Source organism: Hyla sarda, chromosome 4 (assembly GCF_029499605.1).
Source record: "Hyla sarda isolate aHylSar1 chromosome 4, aHylSar1.hap1, whole genome shotgun sequence".
Classification (NCBI taxonomy): Eukaryota; Metazoa; Chordata; class Amphibia; order Anura; family Hylidae; genus Hyla; species Hyla sarda.
The window spans coordinates 410,917,267-410,940,852 of record NC_079192.1 but is presented as its reverse complement, the minus strand read 5'-3'; the positions used below and the strand labels follow the sequence as shown (position 1 = coordinate 410,940,852).

The window sequence follows — 23,586 nt, the reverse complement described above, 5'->3', positions numbered from 1 at the left end:
GAATAAAGAACACACGTCATTTTTACCATAAATTGTACGGCGTGAAAACGAAACCTTCCAAAATTAGCAAAATTGGGTTTTTCTTTTTAATTTCCCCACAAAAATAGTGTTTTTTGTATGCGCCATACATTTTATGATGTAATGAGTGATGTCATTACAAAGGACGAAAACAAGCCCTCATACTAGTCTGTGGATGAAAATATAAAAGAGTTATGATTTTTAGAAGGCGAGGAGGAAAAAATGAAAACGTAAAAATTAAATTGTCTGAGTCCTTAAGGCCAAAATGGGCTGAGTCCTAAAGGGGTTAATAGAAATATCTCCAGCCGTTGTGATGCTGGAACATACACACAAAAACATGAATACAGACATACACACACAAATACATACTCATGCACACATACATACACATATAAATACATACATACACAAACACATTAATACACACACACAAATACATATATACACATAAATACATACATACACAGATACACACACATACATATGCACATACACATATATACATACATACACACATATATACATACATACATGAACACATACATTATGTTTATATATATATATATATATATATATATATATATATATATTATCTTGTTGTCTGTAAGCAGTCTTGTTCAAATGTGGGGGCTCGTCCGGGATACAATATCAGATCACACCAAATTTTACTTACAAGGAAACATTTTGCATTACCACTGAACTTTGTCTAATTTTAACATGGAGCGGCGTGTTGACATATGTTCCATGCATTATCAATGGGAGCGCCAGAGTAGCATTATACTTAGTTATCTCTGCCACTTCCATAGAGAATGCATCGACACGCCGCTCCATGCACAGGGAGAGATCGGCCCCGTTCTGGACATCAGAACCCTGTGGATCATGGATCAGATGCTTATCCACAGGATAAGTTTTGAAGTACTGAAGTACCGGTACCTCTTTAACCACTCTAATATTTTGGCTACGGCCCACGCTTTGTATTATTTTAAAGATTTCAAAACTGTACAAAAAAAAAAAGAAAAAAAAAATCATGACACATAAAAACATAGAACTACAAGCAAAACCTCCACCAAATCATCCCTCAGCTTCCATCGAAGCCCAGATAAATTGCCGAAAACTTTTTTCTCTTACTAAGAGGAACCATATCAGCCGAAAAGAAAACAATGATTCTAGGAAAAGCCAAAAGGAAAAGACTATGGGGGAGATTTATCAAAACCCGTCCAAAGGAAAAGTTGCTGAGTTGCCCATACAACCAATCAGATCGATTCTTTCATTTTTTTAAAGGCCTCTGCAAAATGAAAGAAGCGATCTGATTGGTTGTTATGGGCAGCTCAGCAACTTTTCCTCTGGACGGGTTTTGATAAATCTCCCCTGATGAGTAAGACGAGGTCAAAAGCAACTTATAAGAATAAACAAGGCTATGGATGGGAAGCGGAGAGGTGACCATTACATTTACTACAATGGCTACTTAGGAGCTGAGCTGTTCCTATATAAATCATAGAACATGGGAGATGAGCGCCGGCCGCTCCTACAGCCCAGGGATGACATTTCTCCACTACGCCATCCACATTGTATTAAAATAAGCATGTAAACAACAACTAGATCGCACCTCCACTATAGGGACTGGCAGAGCGCCAAGCTTTATCGACATCAACAGGAACTTAATGGGGTAAATGAACATATAGCAGAAGGCAGTGAGGCAGAAAAGTCATTGGTAACACTGCGCGTCCCGCGCAGTGTTACCAATGACTTTCCTGCCTCACTGCCTTCTGCTATATGTTCATTTACCCCATTAAGTTCCTGTTGATGTCGATAAAGCTTGGCGCTCTGCCAGTCCCTATAGTGGAGGTTTGGCACCTACTGTACTGATAAATGCGCGTTGTATCTAACACTTCCCACGTACAACAGGGGCTTCGTATGGAGGATAATACTTATTAAGGCTTTTATTCTGCAAAATAATGTGGTGGCCCAGTATGGGAGATGTTGCCCCCTATCCTGTCAGGCAGCCTCCTTCAGTGTCCCCAGGGCCCCTTGCACCTGCTTCCCCCGTGTACATATGTTGTGCAGTGTATTGTATTATAAAATGTAATGTGATATGTCATGTGATTGTTACCCAGGAGGTACCAGTGACCTGGTGATCCCAGGGGTGACCTATGGGCTCCCTTCTAGTCTCCCCCATATAAGCCCTGGGTGGAGCTTCTCTCTCTCTCTTCCGGCTGAGGTCCAGTGCAGTCGCCTAGTGTGTGCGTCCAGAGTTTTGGAGACCTCAAAGTCCAGTCCTTCAGCCACCAAGTCATGTAAGATAAAGTCCCAGCTTTATGAGTCAAGTCAGTCCCTGTCATCTGTCAAGTTAGCGTGGCCTGTAGTATAGCCTGGGGGTGTAGGGTATATGGGGTGTAGCTGTGCGGTAATTAAAGGGTGTCTGATTAGCCCTTTCTATTCGTGACACCAGGGTAAGGGCTCCTCTGCAATGCTTGTCCTACCACCACCCTTCCCAAGAGCGATAGGGAGGTATGGAATAATTGAATGTCCACAACCGGAGAGTTTGCTGAAAACAGTCAGAACTTTTACTGAAGATTTTATGCAAGCTTCATAACCGGAACAGTCTCTATACAGGCAAAGTCTCTTAGAGATTGACAGTGGTTGGGACCTTAAGCTTTTCACAGTCTGTAGACTGAAAGGCGATGTTCAGCTGGATTTAGGGGATTTAGTTGAGGTCCAGCAGTCACGCTAGCTTTAGTGGGGATAAATTTAGGACTCATGGTTTAGTTTAGGCTGAGGCCGGCAGGCTTCAGGCCTAGAATGTCTTTGTAAATTGCACAGATCCGTCCTGATAGTCCGGCATCCACGAGAGCAGCAACCCAAGAGAGCGATCATTGGCTACAGCTCCCTTATATGGGCAGGGGCTGGCCTTAAGCTGATTGGTCCAGTACTTCTGTCAATCATCTTTACAAAGGGTTATGGGTAATCATGTGACCCAAGGACCTCCAAAGGTCTTCCAACATACCATAGAGGAATTAACATAGTCACATGACCGAAGGCCCTGTGACGCTACAAAGGCAAGTATACTAATATGCATTATATTAAATATACCCATTATTAAACATATACACATATACATTATAAAATTAGAGAAGGAGGAGGCGACTAGGGGCTGTCCCATCTGGGGGACCCTACCTGAATGTAGTAACTCTGACTTTGGGGACCACCATACAAGGTACAGTATGCAATACAGTACCGGGACACTACACCTGCATTCAATTGTCCAGTCCTACTACAAGTCCCAGCAAGCCCTTAAGGTCTCTGAGTCACTGATCACCTCCTTGGGTCCTGGCTGAACTGTATAGACTTTACCATCTGTCTACCCTCAGTAAAGCTACTATTGTCTGTAACTTGGCGTCAGAGTCTTTATTGCTCCTGTGCCTAGCCCAGGATCCAGCGGTATACCTTTGGGTAGTTTTAGGCTAAACCACAGCCTGGCGTCATGAACACAAGGGGTTAATGCCATCTGCCCTCATCACACCCCGCTACCACAATAAGCTCAGTTTTATTATACCCAGTTTCTTCTGTTCCCCCGCTATATTTAGGGTGGAATTTATCATTGTTTTTATGGTTTTTATATTTTGTTGTATTTTGAGCGGTTTTCTAGGCCGTGTGCCTTATATATGATAGGGTTGTTATTGTTTTTTTTCTTGCAGTTTGTGCTCGCTTCGTTATTTCTGGATCTAAAGGGGTACTCTTCCCCTAGACGTCTTATCTTCTATCCAGAGGATAGGGGATAAGATGTCTGATCGTGGAGGTCCCGCCGCTGGAGACCCCCACGATCTTCCTGCTGCACCCGGTGTTCGTTCAGAGCGCCGGGTGCCCCCTCCCATAGACTTGCATTGAGGGTGCGTGACTGTGACGTCACGAGCGGGTGTGGCCATGACGTCGCATCATGAACCTCCACCCCGCTTCACCAGTCATCCGGCAAACTTTGCTCCGTGCACCGGATGTCTGGAGTGCCGCAAAAAAATTGCACGCATATATTTTGCTCCCTAGGTAGTGAAGGATGGGGAAGTTTATTGATGTTTGTGCATGCGTGCATTCTTCAGGTCAGTACAATTACATTGATACCCAAATTTGTATAGTTTCCATCATATGGCAGTGTGATGTATTCAGCCCCGGTCTGGTCCTCTTCCTGGTGCCGGAACTCGATACATCACACTGCCGCTCAGCCTATGCCCGGCCTAGGTGGCAATCAGCTGATCAGCAGTGTGTCATGTTTTATAGGCCTGCAGCCCGGAAATGATGGGTAAATAAAATTCTGATCTGGACTACCCCTTTAAATTCTTTTGTTCTCGCAGCCGCCTATAAATTCCCGGCGACTGACAACGTTTTCCTTCTCGATAAGTAAAATACTTTACTTTTTTCCGCTCTGTCACCAATGACCTAGACAGATTCCTCTGCCAAGTAATACTGAAAATCACAAGCTTGTCTGTCTATCACTTTTATCCCGAAATAATCTATTATTATACCGTATCACAGACTGCAGGCAAATCCCCCCATATCTGACAGGCGGCGTTTTCGCATCAAGATTATATGAGAAAAAATTATATATAAAACATTAGCCGGTAAGATGAAATGGGAAGCTTATGAAAATCTCCGGATCAATGTAGAATAATGAATTTCGAGGCTTGGTTTTTGTTCTTTAGAATAGGCACCTGCCATTCTGCACCTCGCGTCTTGCCGCCGTCGTCTGGCCGCCCCGGTGTCAACTATCAAACCTTAAAAAGGAACTGACAGGCCCGACAGGCCCCGTTCTGCATCATTTCCTTTCAACTCTTTTCCCTATGTCTCCAAGTTTTTTCGTTTTCTATTTTTCCATTTATCTCTCCGACCCCCTGCGGTTTTCAGATTTATCCATCAGAAGATCGGTTAACTCTTGACAACCGTAACCTGACAGGAGAAATGAAATAAGAACTGCAGGATCCCTCTCATTCTGGCACTCTTCTTTCTAGAGTGTACGTAGCCTTGGTTGGTCCCATCCCTATAACTATTAAAGGGGTTTCCCAGTAAACCCTAATAGTAAACTATCTGCCCCCTTATGCATTAAAACAACAAAATCCGGCATACTTACCTCCCCTGCTGTCCCGGTGCTGCAGATGTCAGATGTTCTGGTCCCCACTCCTCCTTCTGATGACATCCCGCTTAATGGGTATCCAATTACAGAGAAGAGCGGGGGAGCAGGACATCATCAGAAGGAGACATAACTCTGTGAGCAGGGGAGGTAAGTATGTCGTTTTTTGTTGTTTAATGCACAGTGAGGCAGATAGTTAACTATAAGGTTTTCCTGAAAAATCTACCTATAAAAGTAAAAAGCACCTGCCACTATCTCTGTCCACTATCCCAGCAGACCATGTGCCTCTTCCATCTTCTTCTCCCCTGACTACCTCAGGCCCTTGTCCTCTGCTCCCTACCCCTATCACCTTCCCTATACCCCTCCTGGGAAAAGACTCTGCCACCTTCTGTCTTCCATGACTCTGACAACCCTCACAGAGCTGCTGGCATGTTTGGGTCTCCTGTCCTCCCTTCCCACAGATCATTAACTTCTGGATTCCTCTGGTGCCCTCCTTCTGGATTTTGTCCCCCTGCCCTAACAGAGTACTAGAACCTTCCTCAATTCTGCCTTACACCCCATTTCAGCTTCAGTACCCTTATTCTCTAACAGATCTCATTCCACCTTTTGTCTTCCATGTCCCCATGCTCCCATCCTTGGCACCATCTCACCATCAATGCCACCTTTGGGATCCTCCTTTTTTAAAGTAATAGTGGTCCACCGACCTGTTTCCACCAATTCCCACCGCCTCATTCTTCATATGGTCACATAGCTGGTGCCCTTCATATCTCCATTCCGACTCAGTTTGCCTTCACTCCAGGTTCTGTTCCAGCTTGGATAGGACACTATTGTTTAGATGCCAAGAAGAACCTTCTCAGTAATAAGGCTGGATCGTGATACAGGGATTCAAAGAAGACCAAGGACTAATGGACCTATTAGAAAGCTGTAATCCTTCCAGGTACTTATCAGCTGCTGTATGCTCCCCAGGAAGTTGTGTGGTTCTTTCCATTCTGACCACAGTGCTCTCTGCTGACACCTCTGTCCATGTTAGGAACTGTCCAGAGTAGGAGAAAATCCCCATTGCAAACCTCTCCTGCTCTGGACAGTTCCTGACACTGACAGAGGTGTCAGCAGAGAGCACTGTGGTCAGACTGGAAAAAACTACACAACTTCCTGTGGAGCATAAAGCAGCTGATAAGTACTGGAAGGATTAAGATTTTTATATAGAAGTAAATTACAAATCTGTATAATTTTCTGGCACCAGTTGATTAGAAAAAGTTTGTTTTCAACCAGAGTACCCCTTTAAGCATTGGGTGGGGAGGGCTAGGTTGTTTATTTGGTCCTTTGCTACAATCAGCCATTGGCCACACATCCCCTTTATCCCCTATCACATGGGGAGATGTTTGGCCGGCGGTCCATTCTTTGACGGGTCAAAACAACCAGATCAGCTGACAGACAAGCGTCTTTGGAGAATTATTTTAAAGGGGTATTCCGGGCAAAAACATTTTATCCCCTATCCAAAGGATATGCGAGTACTGCATCTCCAGTTTCGGAAACCTACAGGTTTCCGGGACTGGGGACATGACGTCACGTCACGCCCCCTCCATTCATGTCTATGGGAGGGGGCGTGATGCCCCCTCCCATAGACATGAATGGAGGGAGCGTGGTGTGACATCACGTCCCCAGTCCCGGAAACCCGGAGGTTTCCAAAACTGGAGATGCAGTACCCGCATAGAATGCGGGTGCTGCAGGGAGATCTCGGGGGGGGGGTCTCAGCAGCGGGCTCCCCGCGATAAAATGTTTTTGCCCGGAATACCCCTTTAAGAAAACATTTAATCTTCTCAAGGAAAAGCGATAAACATGATTCTATTACCCCATTTCTAAGCACTGTAATTTTGTTGTGCAAATTATAGATATGGATTAGACATGTCTAATGTTGGATATACTGTAGATATAAAGTTGTTTTTACTATTTCATCCCATGAGTTTGACTTTTATTTTTCTGAATTATTGCGGGTTTTAAAAATAACACAATAAAGCCCACAGTTTAGTAGAAGTTATGACAGCAATAGGTGCACATCATTGATAAAGCTATACTGAGCCTTTAGATTTATGAGGATTCAGGTAACACTCCGAAATTACAAGACCTAGGGGACGGACATAACAAGAGAAACCACTAAGACGTAAAAAGTTTGTTTTTTGTTGCGGCACCTGTGAAGATGAGGAGTCCTCCTTAGATTCAATATGATCACTGATTATGCTGGACTTACACATCCAATTTAGCCGGGTTCAAAACCAAACAATTACCAAAATAGCTATAATCTTTATTACAAAATTCCCTAAAATCCTCTTACAAATATAAACTATAAAAACGTACATGAATCGGTAAATACACAGAGCCAGGAAACTTCTATACAGAGATCCTTTTTAAGGGTCAATCTCCAATTTACTTCCGACGCGTTTCCCTGTATATCCAATAGAACTACGGTTCATCAGGGGTTTTAAACAGTAATACAGTGGACATGTAGTTGTACAAAAGATGATTCCATCCTATAGACATTTAGATAATACATAAATCAGCAAGACAAGAGCAAAATATAGCTGTAGTGGCCCAGTACAGGAGTTGCACCCCTGTACCCATGCTGCCCTGTCCGGCAGACTCCATACAGTGACCCCTAGACCCCCCCCCCCTACACTTGTGTTCTGCCTACTCCCTGAAATGCCTATGTTATGCAGTATAATGTACATAAAATGTGTTATGGCTTTAAGACCTGTTGTCCATGTGATTTACCTGTTGTCATGTGATTGTAACCCGGTGAGGTATCTGTGACCATGTGACCTAAGGGTGACCTATGGGACCCCTCCTAGTCTCCCCCAGATAAGCCCTGGGTGGAGCTAGCTCACTCTCTTATTCTCTTGGCTCTTGTATGCTGAGTTGCAGTGAGGTCAAGTTCTAGGTTTGTCTGGAGTCCAGAGGAGGCCTAAAGTCAGTCAAGCAGCCACAGATTCTCAAGTCCATTGCCCCACAGGTCAAGTCAAAGCCTGGTGAGCTACAGAAGGGGTGAAGTCAGTCATAGTCTGTCATAGTCAAGTCAGTCCAAGTCATCCTATGTCAAGTCAGCGTGGCCTGCATCCAAATTGTCCACTATAAGTTCCAGCAATCTCTAAAGTCCCCAATCACTGGTAATCTCCGTGGGCCTAACCAAGCTATATAGACTGTTACACCTGACTCAGTAAAGCTGCCATGGTTGGCGTCGGAGGCATTATTTGCCCTGTGCCTAGCCCAGGATCCAGCAGTATTCCTTCGGGAGGTGTAGAGGATAAACCACGCCCAGGCATCACGAACCCAAGGGGTTAATGCCACCTGCTCCTGGGGTAATTCCATCTGCCCTCATCACACCCTCACCACAACTTTTGGCGTCATGAACAGGATACGGGTGTGCGCCTTATGCCTAAAGTACCCCCACCCCCAGTCTGAACTGTGTCCAGTATTGCAGAGTAAAACGCACGAGCAACAAAAATTGCACCAAAAAGTGTACAGGACTTTGTCTGTAAAAAGTGTTTGATTCGAGGCGCTTGTGAAATAGAGGGGGAGGTGAAAAAAAGACTGTTATCTGCCATTGTGAACTGTCCTTGAACTGTGCTGATCATGTGTAAAATCAGGTCTGAAGTTATGCTACATAACAAACCACTGGGTGGGGGGACACATTTTGATCAAAAAGTGCACTGAGAGCCTCCATTTTTTAACCTAGAGTGCTGTTGCAACTTTCTTTTTTGTACATAACAAACCACTGCCTGTACCTGCAAGGATTAAAGATGTTCCGGAGCAGGGCGCAAAAATGTTCTGCGCTGGTCAACGTCTCTCCCCTGGGCATGGAAACCATGTTGCTGTATCTATGCCGAAGTGGGCTGTGGAGATCCGCCCCTTGTTTCTGTGGGAGCGGAAGTCAGCCCTGCAAAAAAAGATCCTCTCAGTTTGCCGGAAGTCTGTAAGTGGAGTAACATGGCGGAACAGGCAAGCACGAGGTCAGAGAGTCCCAAGATGGTGCCGGAGGTCCGGAAAGTCGCATGTTACGAGAGCTGGCAGACCATGTACAAAGAATCGCCATTGGGGCCAAAGAGGCCTGCTACCAAGTCCCGCTGCCCGAGGACGATAGAGACTGGCCAGCAACCCCTGCGGAGGGAACAACGACATCATCTCGAGGATCATCGCCGGTGAGCCTGTCCCTTCACCACTGGACCCCAGGGATTCTGGGCAGAGATCCATACAGAGGAGTCAGAAGTGAATACCTAGGCTGAGACCGCTTTCTCTACCCCTCCTACCTCTAGCCCAGAGCAAACCCCTCCAGGTCCAGAAGTCTGTAGTACGTCCCCAGTCACCACTGTTGCCCCGGTGGCTATTTGGCAATGAGCCAGGACTGATCCAGTACATGAGAGAGCACCTTCTTCCCGTCAGGAAAGCCTAGTTCCGACGTACCAGTCTGAGAGGGCTAGGAGAGAAGCCCAGGTGGCCAAAATTGTGGAGGGCATGTGGGAACAAAGAATGAAGGCTTATGGGCCGAAGCTGCTACCCTATGAGCAGCGACGAGCGCAGCAACAGAACAGAAAAGCATTAGAGGCCCTGTACATTAGAATGTTGGACCATCTCCGAGAGGGAGAGCCACCCCTGGAACGCCGCAGAGCCACAGTTGTAAAATTCGACAAAGTGCGGGGGTTTGGCACCCTCATGGACAGTCGTCATAGTGGGACCACATTGGTCAATCATCGGGCAGTGCAGAGAGACTATCTCCTCCCACCACTGCATTCTCTGGAGAGTGGGTAAATCATGGAATACACTCCTGTACAAAGTATGAGAGGAGAGTGGATGGCAGCGGTGACCCGTTCAAAAAATCCAACACAAATTCCTTTTGCCTACTTCCCATCGGACGACTGGGACACAGATCCCTTTGGTTTGCTGACACCTAAAGTTAGAGGTACCGTCCAAGAGGAAGAGGTCTACTTGCCCGTTGTCATGGCACCAAAGTTCATGCACAAGTCCTCTACAGATGTGTCCAGGCCTACTCCTGTGGTCAAGGAGGTTTGGCCTAATCAGCGGGCATCAACTAAAGTGCCTCGGCCTACTCCTGCTGAGGAGGAGGTTTGGCCGGCCCAACAGGCACGAACTACTGTTCCCCCCAGTGGTGCAAGCTGATGCAGTGCCTTGTTACGCTTATTTCTATCCACAAATAAGTGAAATATATATGCACTCAGCAGTTTTATGTTTTTTCTGGTTAAAGCTCATGGGGGGCACTAGATTGTTATGCTTATTTCGGTGCAACCGTACTGGGGTGTATTACTGTAAAAAAGTTAAAATTATGTGAACTCCAAGTATGTCAGGCAGAGAAGTGCCAGGGCGTGCACATAGTGTCAGAAGCCTAAATTCATCAGGCGCAGGCAGAGGTCGCAGCACAGTAGGGGCACCTGGCAGCGGTAGTCGAATCGAGAGGTCTGAGCTCCCGGTGTCAGCTAGCGGCCGTGTCTCGACCAGCAACCCAGCAGCCATGATTGATTGGTTCACTCGGTCATCCACTTCATCCCAAGTGACACCCGACAGCCCCAGTCAACAGTCGGTGGGTTCCTCAGACTCAACCCTCAGTTGGCATGACCCTCATGCTGCTTCTGCCTCCTCCAGGCTCTGTCATTGTGCTGCCATATGGTCTCCTCATGCTGATGCTGCCAACCTCCAGGCTCTCTCATTGTGCCACCATATGGTCTCCTCATGCTGATGCTGCCACATCCAGGCTCTCTCATTGTGCCTCCATATGGTCTCCTCATGCTGATGCTTCCACCTCCAGGCTCTGCCATTGTGCCGCCATATGGTTTTCTCATGCTTATGCTGCCACCTCCAGGCTCTCTCATTGTGCCACCATATGGTCTTCTCATGCTTATGCTGCCACCTCCAGGCTCTCTCATTGTGCCGCCCTATGGTGTCCTTATGCTGATGCTGCCACCTCCAGGCTCTGTCATTGTGCCACCATGTGATCTCCTCATGCTGCTGGCACATTAATCTTGTTGATCTCTTTAAAATCTTCAATTGATATTTAAAAAATCTCTTTAATCTCTTGAATTGTGACGCCATGTGGTCTCCCGACCCTGCTGCCACATCCAGACTCATTGTGCGTGTTACGACAAGGCAAAGTGTTCTACACCCCTATTGAGGCACTCTGTATCCCAGAAATAGCCGTTTCAAATAGAAATTCGCCGTGAATAAATTTGGATTGAACCAAATTTGTTCGGAAAATTCGGCGAATCGGCCGAATCAAAAAATTCTAAAAATTTGCTTATCTCTTATTATCATCAGGCAGACCCTTGAAGACTGATCAATATCTTCAGAATATGATCCTTATTCCTTCAGATAGAATGACGGTACATCTAAGTTGTTATGTGAACGATGACTCAAGTCATCTCTTTCATAATGGCCCCCATAATTTTAAGAATTTTCTCCAAATGTACACTCCCTGTATGTGTATATTGATTCTACATTTATTCGAGCCTCCAATAATTCTCGCCAGCTACTTTCAGGCAACTTCAATCGGTATGGAAAGTAACACAGAAATCAAAGGGGGACTTAGATATATCGCAAGTAATGGAAAAAGCCCAGGAATTACCGTCAGCACACAAAAAATCTTGCCATTAGATAACAGCCACGTCTCCGCTGTAAATGACCATGATCCCAACTGGTGGCCAATCGTAACTCGGCCAGCCAACTCTGTAAGCCCTAAGGTAGTGAAAAGGACTACATTGATTAAAAAAAATTTGAAGCTTTGACTCTCCAGAGGTAGCAAACCAAAAACTTCCAAAAACTTCAAGCATGCCATGTCCAAGAAAGTGGTAGCCCGAAGTTAGATGCTTCTTTCCTAATGCTGTCATCCTTTAAAAGATAAGGAGTCCTTTGTAGGTCCACTCGACCCATGAATATTAGTAAATTGAGTAAATTGTTGATTGGATTAGCCAACTCTACAAGGCCTATAGTTACCTCAGGGGCTACCTTGATATTGGTCAAAACCCGTGGCTCTCCAGTGGTAGTAAAAGTACAACTCCCATTATATTTTCAGATCATGCCATGTAAGAATACTTGGGACAGCTTGTTTAATTTCCCATTGTTAAAGTGACTTTCAACCCAATGGGTAACATGGATGAAGCGGGCTTGGTCAGCCAATTCTATGGTCTCATAGTAGCCTCAAGGGACACCTTCATGGCAATAGTCTGCAACTTTCAGCTCTCTGGTGGAAGCAAAACTACGACGTCCACCATACTCTGATATCATGTAACGTAGGATGGAGTGGTGGTCCGACCATTGGGACAATCCATTTCCTGTTAACGTTTAGATTCCTTTATAAGATGAGGATTTCTTATTAGGTCCACACTACCCGTGTGTAACATGGATGGAGCCAATGTTATCTGGGTCAGCAAACTCATTAAAGGGGTACTCCGCACCTAGACATCTTATCCCCTTTCCAAAGGATAGGGGATAAGGCGTCCAATCGTGGGGGTCCCACCGCTGGGGACTCCCGCAATCTCCCTGCTGCAACCGACATTCATTTAGAGCTTCGGGTACACGGTCGGCCGACTCGCCCGCTCCCATAGACATGAATAGAGGGGGCCTGGCGTGACATCATGAGGGGCGTGGCTGTGACGTCACAGCAAATCCTGCAGGAACCCAGCATTTGTTTAGGCGTTTGGATAGGGGATGAGATGTCTAGCAGCGGAGTACCCCTTTAAGTCTGCACTAACATACTGTATCAGCAGAATAGGCTGAAACGGTCACTCTTAATTCCCTTGTGTCACCAAATATTTTTCCTAGTTCCTCTCTCAATACAATATTGAGCATCTTTTCCATTTTGTCATGTTTTTTTTTTATCCCCAAAATGGCGTAATCTGTAGAATATCCCGAGGGTTCTTCCTCTGTGGCCCTAAAACAAGCATGCGGCATAGAGAGGCAGTCAATTGTACCTTAGATAGACCCTATAGGGGACATTTATCAGAACCTGTCCAGAGGAAAAGTTGCTGAGTTGCCCTTAGCAACCAATCAGATAGCTTCTTTCATTTTTCGGAAGCCTAAAGTTGATGAGTTGCCCATAGCAACCAATCAGATCGCTTCTTTCATTTTACAGAGGTCTAAAGTTGCTGAGTTGCCCATAGCAACCAATCAGATCGCTTCTTTCATTTTACAGAGGCCTAAAGTTGCTGAGTTGCCCATAGCAACCAATCAGATCGCTTCTTTCATTTTTCAGAGGTCTAAAGTTGCTGAGTTACCCATAGCAACCAATCAAATCACTGCTTTCATTTTTCAGAGGCCTAAAGGCCTCTGAAAAATGAAAGAAGTGATCTGGTTGGTTGCTATGGGCAACTCAGCAACTTTTCCTGTGGACAGGTTTCGATAAATCTCGCCCACTATCCCTACGCACTTTTTTTTTGGGTCGTAAAGTTCTATAACCTGCAGAATACATAAATTTTAGGGGAAAGGGAGCGGAGGAAATAAGAGTAAGTCCTGTAAATATATCTAGTGCTAATTCACCACCGCGGGCCGCGTATTGCACAAATCATTTAGCAACGAAACCATTGTATAGTCAGGTGGCGGAGGACATGAAAACAGAAAATCTGTGGGTTGTTTTAATTATAATCTGGCGTCAAAAATCCGCCGCCTGAGAAAGGAATCGCTCTTAAGAGGCCATCTGTGATATTACATCTCAGCCATGAAAGCAGTTTAATCATTTGGCCCACTCCACACCTCATCTCCTTTATTTCCTATGCAAAAAGATTTTTGACCAACAAAATGAATCTAGAAGAACTTAGTTGCCCCGGCAGGGGGGCCACGAAAGGCAGAAGGAAAAAAAAAGTCTGCATCCTATTTACCCAGAATCCTTGGCTCCTCTGCATTGTCCCGCAGGTACATGATTTATGCATGTCATGCAGGCTCGGTGAAATCTTTGAACAGTAAAGCAGTCCTCCGACGTCTCGCTGTTACAAGCTTAATGAAGTCTCAACCCCCAACAAGACTCGAGATGAGATTGCCAACTTTGATTCGCTAAGGATTATCCCATTAAAGTATGTGAACCTTTTTTTTTTTTTTTTGGAAAGGCTCTAAAAAGGCCCGGCTTCCGGCAGGGTGCTATCAGTTATCGTATCGTATCTTCATGACCCCATATCCCAGGGCTCCGTTTTAAGTTGGCCGCACTTTACTGGAGAAACAATACTTTAATTGCCACTGGATGTATTTTTTTCTTCTCATTTTTAATTAGCTTCTTGTTACTTTTTTTTTCCATTTCGAACAACTTCCCTCCCTTTGACAGCCTATTTGATTTCTAAGACCAAAAAAAATTCTCCTAACCATAGAAGAAAAAAATCTTAAAGGGGTACTCCGCCCCTGGACATCATATCCCCTATCCAAAGGGTAGTGGATAAGATGTCTGATCGCGGGGGGTTCTGCCACTGGGGACCCCCGCGATCTCGGCTGCGGCACTCCAGACATCCGGTGCACGGAGCAAACTCAGAGACGAACAACCGGTAGTTTTCGCGCAGACTAGCGCTTCTTCCGGCCTCCAAGGAGCTTCGAGTCGTGAGCTGTGCGGTGAGTGCAGGAGTGTTCTTTGTTCTTGTACTATAATAGGCATATATAGGCAACGTCCATGTCAAGCCACAACACACATGTCAAGTCCTGCTGAAAGCCACACCCAATGTCTTGTAAAGCCAAAGAGAAGTCCCCAGAATTTTTTTTAGATTTGGCGACTATGAATCGGGAACGTGCATTGGCGACAACTTCAATGGGTTCTCTAAGGGTGCCCAAACTAGTATGGGGTTATACCTATGGGGCTTCAAGGAATAGCTGGCCTTCAAGTCAACTGGGATGAACGTGGCCAATGAGACTACTAGAGATTTGTTGGTGGATGCCAAACAGCAATTGGATGTTGAATGTTTTTTCCATATATGTCTGGCATTAACCCTTTCTCTGTTGACACAACATGGTATGAAATTGACCATACGGTGGCCATGAATGTGAGATCGTTCTGAGAAGAGCTTTTTTCCCGCCACTCAAGGAGATCTATGCAGGAGTCTTATGTAAGCAGAACATTGAGCTTTTCTTAGTCATTGATCATACACTTAGCTTCTAGATGTCTCCAATTAACACATAATTAACTCTGCCTTAATTATTTTAGATACTGGCAAATATGGATTACCCAGTCACCCTGACCCGCGCCCCGGAGATGAGGATGTAATGTTTTCCCTTCAGGCCGTTTTTTCATATTCTAACGCATTCACAGCAGATTGTTACTGGATAATGACTCCATATTTACTTCAGCTGCACATCATTATTGTAAAATAAACCTTTCTTGTCATGACTTAAAGGAGTACTCCACCCCTAGACATCTTATCCCCTATCCAAAGGATTAGGGGATAAGATGTCTGATCGCGGGGGTCCCGCTGCTGGGACCTCCTGCAATCTCCGAACAGCACCCCGGCGTTCTTAAAAATTTTTGCTCAAAATGCTGGGTTTGGGCCGCCGTGGTGGGGATGTCACGCATCGCCTCCTCCATTCATGTCTTTGGGAGGGGGTGGGACAAGCGACCACAGCCGTCAGCATGACATCACGATCACGATGGCCCGAACCCAGCATTTTGAACAAAAATGTTCAGAATGTGCTGTCCAGAGATCGCGTGAGGTCCCAGCGGCGGAACCCCCACGATCGGACCCCTATACTTTGGATAGCGGATAAGATGTCCAGGGGTGGAGTACCCCTTTAAAGTACATCCTATGAATGATGCACACCACCCAGACAATACAACATCGAGCTGTCAGCCTCAAGTCTGGGCCAGACACCATGTGATTGCTTTACGTCTTCATTTGGAGATATACCTTAGTATACTAAGAGCCCCCATCAAAATATCTGGGTCCCCATGCAAAGGGTTATTGACTTTAAAGACCCTATTAGGTCCATCAGCCTCCATCTTAGATTTACTATGCATCAAATGAAGATTTTTATGGTACATTCACACGGTAGATGTATTAGATAGTTCTTGTCCATGTACAGTATTAGATAGTTCTCATGGTTCTCAACCATGTACAGAGAAATATTTTTGAGAAGATCACTGAAAAGTGGCCTTCTATGGGGTGGTCTCATAAAAAATGGCCACCATGCATATTGTATGGTGGACTTAAAAACCATGCCCCAAATCTGCTATGAATCTCCTATGGTCTTCTCAAAGGAGAAGAGAGGTTTTACTGTACTGGAAGGTTCTTGTCCATGTAATAGATGTATCCCAATCTGTACAGAGAAACATTGTTGAAAAGACCCTCCAAAACTGGTATTACATCACCTAATATCTCCTAAAATGGTCTGGATAAGAGGGCAGTCTTAGTGGTCTTTTTGAGAGGTTTCGCTGTTTTAGATGGTTCTCTACTATGTATTAGTTGGTTCTCTACCATGTATTAGATTTTCTTTTCCATGTGTTAGATGGTTCCTGCCCATATATTAAATTGTTCTCAACCATGTTTTAGATGGTTCTCATCCATGTACTAGATATTTCTCGACCTTAAATTAGACAGTTCTCATCCATGTACAGAGGAACCTCTTTAAGGTTGCACCAAAAATTGAACTGAAAATTGGCCTTCTAGGGGGTTATAATGTATGGTAAACTGGAAATCTATCATCCTAAAACTGGTCTGGATAATGGAGTCGTCTTCTTAAAGGGGTGTTTTTTTTTTGAGAGGTTTTGTTGTATTAGATGGTTCTTGATCATGTATTAGATGGTTCTCATCTACTGTATGTATTAGATGGTTCTCGTCCATTAATTAGATAGTTCTTAACCATGTATAAGATGGTTGTCATCTATATATTAGTTGGTTTTCATCTATGTATTAGATTGTTCTCAACCATGTATTAGATGGTTCTCATCTACTGTATGTATTAGTAGGCTATTGACCATGTATATACATCTGAGTAGACCTGGGCAAATTGTTTTGGCATTAACCAAGTTTGAATTTCCATAAACATTTTAGGAATTCAATTGGGTCATTTCTGTTTCGGAGCAGGGATCCTTGTCAAAGGCAGGAGTCCCTGCTCCTGTACACTGAGGCATACTGCAATGCATCAGGCTGTCTGGAGGTAAGCGGTGATACTGTATGCTTACCTGTTTACACTTACTGCAGTTAACTTAGAGGCAAGACACTCAGTGTACAGAAGCAGGGGTGGAGGGGGCCTGTTGACCATAGCTTCGTGAGGTGGTTAACAGTCTTCTTGCACGGAGAAGAGACCACTCTGTACACCAGGAGAGCTGGGGCCCCATGTGATTAGACACTTAGCCCATATCCTGTATAGTGGATACAATGTTATGTACCAGAGTTCCCCTTTAACTATAAGGTCACTCCTCATGCTAGATCCCTCTTACAGATGCCGTTGTACAAGGGTCAAGCCAACCAAGGGTCCCTTGAATTCATAATCAGGGGGAAACTAAGAGGTCAGATGGATCACGATTCTAAGCCCCATTCTAGTCATATATGTAACATAATTAGATGGAAATACCTTAACTTGTCCAGAATATCCCAATAATTTTCTTTCTCTATTTTACATTTCTTTCATGAATTACACTCGAGTGCCAGAACGCAGACGCATCTGACCAAACCGAATGTCAAGTGCGAAACACTTGAGCGCGACACAAGGACCTCACAATGACCACTTGAGAAGCTGCACAAAGAGTTGGGTTAGATCTGTCACCACTGACCTACTAATCCAAGATGGCAGGCGTAACGCCAACCTGTAATTGTTTTTCACCGCCGCCTCACCCCCACACGCTCCCTTTAATTGCCTTACGAAATCAATCGGACAGGCTGGTGATATGAAACTTCCAACAGGGAGAAGTACGGAGGGAATGGGTCTGAACAGAAGTGGCGGCGTCTGCTCACTCGGCCGCCCTCGGCCATTCAGCATGGATTTAATAAATACATATATCTCGCCATGAAAACCATTATGTGGAAATGCTGTCTAGTCAATGCAATATATCTTATTCTCAGAACCTATCCCTGGGCTCTTGTTGTCTTCAAAGCTCAGTGTCTCAGAGACTGTGGATCCTAGAAATAAAGGAGACCCTGGGGCGCCAAGTCGCACGAGTTTATGTATCTGCAGAGAGTAAACCCATAATTTGCTGAGAGACGCGGATGACAGCTATGGCTGCGGAGGGGACATAGGTTATTTGCTGTGTAAACAGTGTTACTTCTCATTGTTAGAGGTGATTCTTACACTGCTTTAAAGGGAATGAATATCTTTTTTTTATTGAATATTTTTTTATTCTGTTTTCAATATGTGATAATGCAGACTGCCATCTTGACTTGTGCAGGGAGAGGGAGCTGTGTCCTGTACTGTGCAGGGAGAGGGAGCTGTGTCCTGTACCGTGCAGGGAGAGGGAGCTGTGTCCTGTTCTGTGCAGAGAGAGAGGGAGCTGTGTCCTGTACTGTGCAGGGAGAGGGAGCTGTGTCCTGTACTGTAAAGGGAGAGAGGGAGCTGTGTCCTGTACTGTGCAGGGAGAGGGAGCTGTGTCCTGTTCTGTGCAGAGAGAGAGGGAGCTGTGTCCTGTACTGTGCAGGGAGAGGGAGCTGTGTCCTGTACTGTACAGGGAGAGGGAGCTGTGTCCTGTACTGTGCAGAGAGAGAGGAAGCTGTGTCCTGTACTGTGCAGGGAGAGGGAGCTGTGTCCTGTACTGTGCAGAGAGAGAGGGAGCTGTGTCCTGTACTGTGCAGGGAGAGGGAGCTGTGTCCTGTACTGTGCAGAGAGAGAGGGAGCTGTGTCCTGTACTGTGCAGGGAGAGGGAGCTGTGTCCTGTTCTGTGCAGGGAGAGGGAGCTGTGTCCTGTACTGTGCAGGGAGAGAGAGCTGTGTCCTGTACTGTGAAGGGAGAGGGAGCTGTGTCCTGTACTGTACAGGGAGGGGAGCTGTGTCCTGTACTGTGCAGGGAGAGGGAGCTGTGTCCTGTTCTGTGCAGGGAGAGGGAGCTGTGTCCTGTACTGTGCAGGGAGAGGGAGCTGTGTCCTATACTGTACAGGGAGAGGGAGCTGTGTCCTGTACTGTGCAGAGAGAGAGGAAGCTGTGTCCTGTACTGTGCAGGGAGAGGGAGCTGTGTCCTGTACTGTGCAGAGAGAGAGGGAGCTGTGTCCTGTACTGTGCAGGGAGAGGGAGCTGTGTCCTGTTCTGTGCAGGGAGAGGGAGCTGTGTCCTGTACTGTGCAGGGAGAGAGAGCTGTGTCCTGTACTGTGAAGGGAGAGGGAGCTGTGTCCTGTACTGTACAGGGAGGGGAGCTGTGTCCTGTACTGTGCAGGGAGAGGGAGCTGTGTCCTGTTCTGTGGGGGGAGAGGGAGCTGTGTCCTGTACTGTGCAGGGAGAGGGAGCTGTGTCCTGTACTGTACAGGGAGAGGGAGCTGTGTCCTGTACTTTGCAGAGAGAGAGGGAGCTGTGTCCTGTACTGTGCAGGGAGAGGGAGCAGTGTCATGTACTGTGCAGAGAGAGAGGGAGCTGTGTCCTGTACTGTGCAGGGAGAGGGAGCTGTGTCCTGTACTGTGCAGAGAGAGAGGGAGCTGTGTCCTGTACTGTGCAGGGAGAGGGAACTGTGTCCTGTACTGTGCAGGGAGAGGGAGCTGTGTCTTGTACTGTGCAGGGAGAGGGAGCTGTGTCCTGTACTGTACAGGGAGGGGAGCTGTGTCCTGTACTGTGCAGGGAGAGGGAGCTGTGTCCTGTACTGTGCAGGGAGAGGGAGCTGTGTCCTGTACTGTACGGGGAGGGGAGCTGTGTCCTGTACTGTACAGGGGGGGGGGGAGCTGTGTCCTGTACTGTGCAGGGAGAGGGAGCTGTGTCCTGTACTGTGCAGGGAGAGGGAGCTGTGTCCTGTACTGTACAGGGAGGGGAGCTCCCCTGTACTGTGCAGAGAGAGGGAGCAGTGTCCTGCAGAGAGAGGGAGCTGTGCCTGTACTGTGCAGGGAGAGGGAGCTGTGTCCTGTACTGTGCAGGGAGAGGGAGCTGTGTCCTGTACTGTGCAGAGAGAGGGGGAGCTGTGTCCTGTACTGTGCAGGGAGAGGGAGCTGTGTCCTGTACTGTACAGGGTGAGGGAGCAGTGTCCTGTACTGTAGAGGGAGGGGAGCTGTGTCCTGTACTGTGCAGGGAGAGGGATCTGTGTCCTGTTCTGTGGTTCAAATAATTTTTATTGCATTTTTCGAGAAATTTTTTTCACAAAACAGAATTGGCCAATAGATAACAATCACAGCCAAAAGAACAATACAGAAATAAATAGAACAGAATCATACAAATTCTTTAGAAATGATCACTCAGTTTAGATACACTTTAAAAAAAATAATAATAATAATTAATCAGATCCATCGGATATTGTATAAGCATATCCGGAATGTGTTGGAAAAATCTATAAGATTTACCATTAATTAAATGAACAGATAACTAATAACTTTCCTGTTCTGTGCAGAGAGAGAGGGAGCTGTGTCCTGTACTGTGCAGGGAGAGGGAGCTGTGTCTTGTACTGTGCAGGGAGAGGGAGCTGTGTCCTGTACTGTGCAGGGAGAGGGAGCTGTGTCCTGTACTGTGCAGGGAGAGGGAGCTGTGTCCTGTACTGTGCAGGGAGAGTGAGCTGTGTCCTGTACTGTACGGGGAGGGGAGCTGTGTCCTGTACTGTACAGGGAGAGGGAGCTGTGTCCTGTTCTGTGCAGAGAGAGAGGGAGCTGTGTCCTGTACTGTACAGGGAGGGGAGCTGTGTCCTGTACTGTGAAGGGAGAGGGAGCTGTGTCTAGTACTGTGCAGGGAGAGGGAGCTGTGTCCTGTACTGTGCAGGGTGAGGGAGCAGTGTCCTGTACTGTGCAGGGAGAGGGAGCTGTGTCCTGTACTGTGCAGGGAGAGTGAGCTGTGTCCTGTACTGTGCAGGGAGAGGGAGCTGTGTCCTGTACTGTACGGGGAGGGGAGCTGTGTCCTGTACTGTGCAGGGAGAGGGAGCTGTGTCCTGTACTGTGCAGGGAGAGGGAGCTGTGTCCTGTTCTGTGCAGGGAGAGAGGGAGCTGTGTCCTGTACTGTACAGGGAGAGGGAGCTGTGTCCTGTACTGTGCAGAGAGAGAGGGAGCTGTGTCCTGTACTGTACAGGGAGAGGGAGCTGTGTCCTGTACTGTGCAGGGAGAGGGAGCTGTGTCCTGTACTGTGCAGGGAGAGGGAGCTGTGTCCTGTTCTGTATGGGGAGGGGAGCTGTGTCCTGTACTGTGCAGGGAGAGGGAGCTGTGTCCTGTACTGTGCAGGGAGAGGGAGCTGTGTCCTGTTCTGTGCAGAGAGAGAGGGAGCTGTGTCCTGTACTGTACGGGGAGGGGAGCTGTGTCCTGTAATGTGCAGGGAGAGGGAGCTGTGTCCTGTACTGTGCAGGGAGAGGGAGCTGTCTCCTGTATTGTGCAGGGAGAGGGAGCTGTGTCCTGTACTGTGCAGGGAGAGGGAGCTGTGTCCTGTTCTGTATGGGGAGGGGAGCTGTGTCCTGTACTGTGCAGGGAGAGGGAGCTGTGTCCTGTACTGTGCAGGGAGAGGGAGCTGTGTCCTGTTCTGTGCAGAGAGAGAGGGAGCTGTGTCCTGTACTGTACGGGGAGGGGAGCTGTGTCCTGTAATGTGCAGGGAGAGGGAGCTGTGTCCTGTACTGTGCAGGGAGAGGGAGCTGTCTCCTGTATTGTGCAGGGAGAGGGAGCTGTGTCTTGTACTGTGCAGGGAGAGGGAGCTGTCTCCTGTATTGTGCAGAGAGAGGGAGCTGTGTCCTGTACGGTGCAGGGAGAGGGAGCTGTGTCCTGTACTGTGCAGGGAGAGGGAGTTGTGTCCTGTATTGTGCAGGGAGAGGGAGCTGTGTCCTGTACTGTGCAGGGAGTGGGAGCTGTGTCTAGTACTGTGCAGGGAGAGGGAGCAGTATCCTGTACTGTGCAGGGTGAGGGAGCAGTGTCCTGTACTGTGCAGGGAGAGGGAGCTGTGTCCTGTACTGTGCAGGGAGAGGAGTGAGGTAGGGGTAACTGTTTCCTGTACTGTGCAGGGGGAGGGAGGGAGGAGCAGGAGCTATTTCCTGTACTGTGCAGGGAGAGGAGTGAGGTAGGGGTAGCTGTTTCCTGTACTGTGCAGGGGGAGGGAGGGAGGAGCAGGAGCTATTTCCTGTACTGTGCAGGGAGAGGAGTGAGGTAGGGGTAGCTGTTTCCTGTACTGTGCAGGGAGAGGGAGGGAGGAGCAGGAGCTATTTCCTGTTCTGTGCAGGGAGAGGAGTGAGGTAGGGGTAGCTGTTTCCTGTACTGTGCAGGGAGAGGAATGAGGTAGGGGTAGCTGTTTCCTGTACTGTGTAAGGGGAGGAAGGAGGGGAAGAGTTGTGTCCTGAACTGTGCAGGGAGAGGAAGGAAGTTGTTTCCTGTTCTATGCAGGGAGATTAAGGAGGAAGGAAGAACTGTTTCCTGTACTGTACAAGGTGAGGGAGGAAGAAGAAGGAGCTGTTTTCTCTACTGTACAGATATGAAGAGGAAGGAGAAAGAGCTGTTTCCTGTACTGTACAAGGTGAGGGAGGAAGAAGAAGGAGCTGTTTCCTGTACTGTACAAGGTGAGGGAGGAAGAAGAAAGAGCTGTTTCCTGTTTGTTCATAGAGAGGGAGGAGGAGCTGTACTTTGCAGGGAGAGAAAGGGGGAAATGTTTCCATGAACTATTCAGTGGTAGACATGAGGGTGATTTGGTTGGGGGTGGAGAAAAGTGACTTAAATAGTGGGGCATGCGGACCGTCACACACCTCTGATTTATCAGCTCTGGAAAACATCACCCGGCTCTTTTAACACAATAAAGCTGATGAAGTGTGATGCTACAGTCCCACTCCGCATTTAAGTAAGAAAGCTTTTGATGTATCAGTCACGGCAATAAGTGAGGTGACAGGTCCCTTGCCTCCCTCTGGTACCGCTTCATATATCCTGCCATCCTAGGCACTGGCCCATGAATATGTTATTTCCCATCTAATACACACATCGCTTCTCGGCCTTTTGGCTAAGATCAAGTGTAGTATCTGTTCTTATCAGTTTTTCATGCCGGTGGGCAGTAACGCCGGTATGGGGCTGGTGGGGATGGGTGCTGCATAGAGGGTGCAGGTGTACCAGGGCTTTCCGGGGCTGGTTCTGAGGAATCAGCTCGACGGCTGCCCCGATGTAACCTGTTCCCTCCGGGTCTCGCCATGAGGCTGAGAGGGTCTAGAGCCGAGGTACTTTTGTGCCTCGGGGAGTGGTGACCCCGAGGTGCCGAAACTCACTGGGAATACTGGCTCACTGAGTTGAAGCACGGGCACCATAATCTCTTCACCTTGTGGCACTCACCTCTTGATTCCCGGCCTTCTGGCTAGGATCAGAGAAATTTTTATAGATCCGGCCGGATGTCCGGGCAGTATATCTGCACACATTCACTTATTTATTT

The 23,586-nt window shown here is 47.0% G+C and overlaps 1 non-coding gene across 1 annotated transcript; it reads left to right on the top strand.

The window, feature by feature from the left end:
- Positions 1-23,146: 23,146 nt before the first annotated feature.
- Positions 23,147-23,334, top strand: LOC130267835 (U2 spliceosomal RNA). Its single transcript, XR_008843303.1, has one exon. It is a non-coding gene; the product is annotated as a U2 spliceosomal RNA (small nuclear RNA).
- Positions 23,335-23,586: the final 252 nt, after the last annotated feature.